The following is a 4,054-nucleotide window of genomic DNA, read 5'->3' as shown; positions in this document are numbered from 1 at the left end:
GTATCCCAAAGACATTTTTTTTACTTCTTTTTTTTCTATTTCTTTTATTTTTAGGCAATTGGGGTTAAGTGACTTGCCGAGGGTCACACAGCTAGTAAGTGTCAAGTGTTTGATCTGGGGCTGGATTTGAACTCAGGTCCTCCTGACTCCAGAGCCAGTGCTCTATCCACTGCACCACCTAGTTGCCACGACATTTTTTTTTAAAAAGGAGAAAAGAACCTATTTGTAAAAAAATATTTATAGCAGCTCTTTTTGTGGTGGCAAAGAACTGGAAATTGAGGGAATGTTTATCAATTGAGGAATGGCTGAACAACTTGTGGTATAAGATTGTAATAGAATACTGCTGTACTATAAGAAATGATGAGCAGGGGGCAGCTAGGTGGCGCAGTGGATAGAGCACCGACTCCTGGAGTCAGGAGGACCTGAGTTCAAATCCAGCCTCAGACACTTGACACTTACTAGCTGTATGACCTTGGGCAAGTCACTTAAACCCATTGCCTAGCAAAAACAAAAAACAAACAAATGATGAGCAAACAGATTTCAGAAAAACCTGGAAAGACTTACATGAATTGATGGAAAGTGAAGTGAACAGAACCAGGAGAACATTGTGCACAGTGACAGCAATATTGTACGATGCTAAACTGTGAATGACTTAGCTATTCTCAGTAATACAGTTATCCAAGACAATTCCTAAGGATTCATGATGAAGAATACTATCCACCTCTACAGAAAAAACTGATAGAGTCTAAATGCAGATCAACACATACTATTTTTTTTGCACATGTATAACCTATATCAAATCGCTTACCATCTCGGGGAGGGGAGAAGGGAGAGAAGGAAGGAGAGAGGAAGAGAATTTGAAACTCACTCAAAAAAATTTTTAATTGTTTTTATAAACAATTAGGAAAAATAAAATATTGGGGTTTTTTAAGTACACTTTGATGGCTGGGTGAAGGATAGACTGAAGCGGGGAGAGACTTGTGGCAAGGAGATCAACCAGTGGGCTGTTTCAAATAGTCCAGGCATGAAGTGATGTGAGCCTGCTCCAGGGTGTGGCAATATCAAAGGAGAGAAAGGGGTACATACAAGAAGTGTTATGAAGGTAAAAATCAATAGGCCTTGGTAACATATCAGATATGGGGGATGAGAAAGAGAGAGAGAGAGAGAAGGGGGAGGGAGGGGAAGAGGAAGAGAGAGAGAGAGAGAGAGTAAGGAGTTGATGGTGCCTCCAAGAATAATAGGGAAGTTTGGAGGAGGGTAGAGTTCAGGAGGGAAAGATAATGAGTTCAGTTTGGGGACATGTTGAGTTTAAGATGTCTATGGGACATCCAGTTTAACCTGTTCAATGGGTAGTTAGAGATTAGAATCTGTAGGTCAACAGAGATATTAGAGCTGGGTAAGTAGACCTGAGAATAATCAGCATAGAGATAATTGAATCCATGGTAGCTAATGAGATCTCCAAGTGAAATAGTACAGAGAAAGAAGAGAAGAACAGAGAAACCTATTGGGCACCCACAGTTAGTGGGAGAAGGAGCAGTCAAATAGGTAGGATGAGAAACAGTAGAGAGGAATGTCATGAAAGCCAGAATTTATGGAATGTTTATTCTTTAGAAGACTAGACTTGTAAATGAATACAGATTTTGGGAAGAAAAGTAAAAAACTGTGCAACATATTACTGAAAGTTGCAAAAAAGTTAGCACCTACTATATGTCTAGAAAGACATGATTGAGTAGCCAGTTTTATATGTAAGAAGCTTGCTAATCTTCATAAACTAACAGGTGACAAATTGCCATACTACAAATGCAAACCTCAAAATATCCCAAGAATTCAACAAATAAATCACTAAAATTGGAACATCATTACAGATAAAACTTTCCCACAATTGCCTGTACATAACATTGACCTACAAAAATTTCTAACTGTTTTAAATAGATACTGCCATTCCAAACATTCATAAACTCCAAACTACATGAAACCAAAAGCTCTTAAACTATAATAACCTAGTGAAAGAAATCAAAACCATATGGGAACAGTATTCATCAACTCCATTCTCCTTGTCGGCTACAAGAGTTGTCCCAAAGATGCCTTTAATGAGTCAACAGAAAATGGGCTTTCAGCTCAACACTTTTCTTAAATCACATAATCAATTATTTTCTCTACTTTTATTCTATAGTTCACTAAACATTAAATATAAAACAAAAATACCAGTATAATAACTTGCCCTGGGACTACTTCTATCTGAACTTCAAACATAATTATGAGAATTTATCATCGTCATTATTAATCAGCTATTTTTAATTAATTGATACACACCAGCTATTATTATCAATAATAATAATAGCTGATGTGTATATAATGATTTAAGATTTGTAGAATGCTTTACATTCATTATCTCCTTTGAACCTAATTTTGAAGCAATTACAATTTTAATTCTTATTCATGAGGTTTCTAAGCACACAGTTGTATTTTCTATTAAGGTATGATCTACCTATAGGGAGTCAAACATCACAATTATCCTAATAGGAGTATACATCTTACTTTTTTTTTTTTTTTTTTTGGTGAAGCAATTGGGGTTAAGTGACTTGCCCAGAGTCACACAGCTAGTGTTACGTGTCTGAGGCCGAATTTGAACTCAGGTCCTCCTAACTCCAGGGCTAGTGCTCTATTCACTGCACCACCTAGCTGCCCCTCATATCTTACTTTAAATGAAGCCACATTATAATCTAGTTTTAAGACAAAAATCATATCCGGATTTACAGTCACAAATGGTATCATTCAAAATCTTAATTTTCCAAAGGGCCATTAGCTGCCAGCACCTCAAATTATAGAGCACACACTCCTTTCAGTCAGCTGAGTTCCAAAGATTTATGGAAATTGTAAGCACGATGATATTATGTCTGTATATCCCTCATATAAAGATTGGAACACATCCTTCTAATGTCTTTCAAGGACAGAATTTTAGTATGCTATACTCAAATATAGCAGCAGCCTATTATTTAGGGGCAGCTAGGTGGCTCAGTAGATAGAGTACCAGGCCTGAAGGCAGGAAGACTTATCTTCCTGAGTTCAAATCTGACCTCAGATACTTACTAGCTGTGAGGCCCTGGACAAGTCACTTAACTCTGTTTGCCTCAGTTTCCTCATCTATAAAATGAGCTGGAGAAGGAAATAGCAAACTGCTCCAGTATCTTTGCCAAGAAAACCTCAAATAGGATCACAAAGGGTTGAACACAAGTGAAATTATTGAACAGTAACATGTTATAAGGGCTATTAATTTGCAGATAAGAGCAGCTAGGCTAGTTCTAACCCACTCTGACTAATCCCCAGGGTTAAGGTGTCACACAACTCCTAGTTTTCTGGACACCCAGAATTCTCAGTTCTAAGACCTAGTCTGGGACCAGGGGTGACTTGACTATGTTCCACCCAAACCCTTAGGATACTCACCAGGTCTCTCTGTGCTAAATAATCCTATATAGGTCACTCCCAACTGCCTCAATCCTGAAATCACAGAGACTTAGTCAGCATCCATGGTCCAGGTGAGCCTTTTGTTTCTCTGTTTGACTATCAGGGAGTCCCACTTGTGACAACATATTGTTGATCAAGAACAAACCCAAACCTAAGAAAAGTTTTAGAAAGAAGTTCAAGTCATCTGGGGAAAGCCAAAATAGGTAGCACCACTCCCCCAGAGCCTCTGTGTGTTTTACATTATATAGAGTTCAAACAAAGAAACAACAGCTGATTGGCCAGCATAGAGGCAGTTTCCAGAATGGGCATTTGGGTTGTTTGAAATGTATAATGGGAGGAAACTCCTTACATTCTTTGCAACAATCTCCAGATTCCCAGGTTTCTGGGGTCAGCATGACCCTAAATTAAGCAACAAATCTGATTTCTAAACAACAAACAATTTGATCTCTAAGCCATGTAGGGTTAGGTCCACTCAATGCAATAAAATTTTCCCACAGAGCTAATGCTTATAAATTTGAATCAGTTAACTACATATAGAATAGAAATGAGACCTTTATCATAGAATCTTACTGCAAAGATTTTTTCCCAT

This window comes from Vombatus ursinus, unplaced genomic scaffold (genome assembly GCF_900497805.2).
Source record: "Vombatus ursinus unplaced genomic scaffold, bare-nosed wombat genome assembly UNPS02014768.1, whole genome shotgun sequence".
NCBI lineage: Eukaryota > Metazoa > Chordata > Mammalia > Diprotodontia > Vombatidae > Vombatus > Vombatus ursinus.
Note: the sequence above shows the minus strand (reverse complement) of the source record.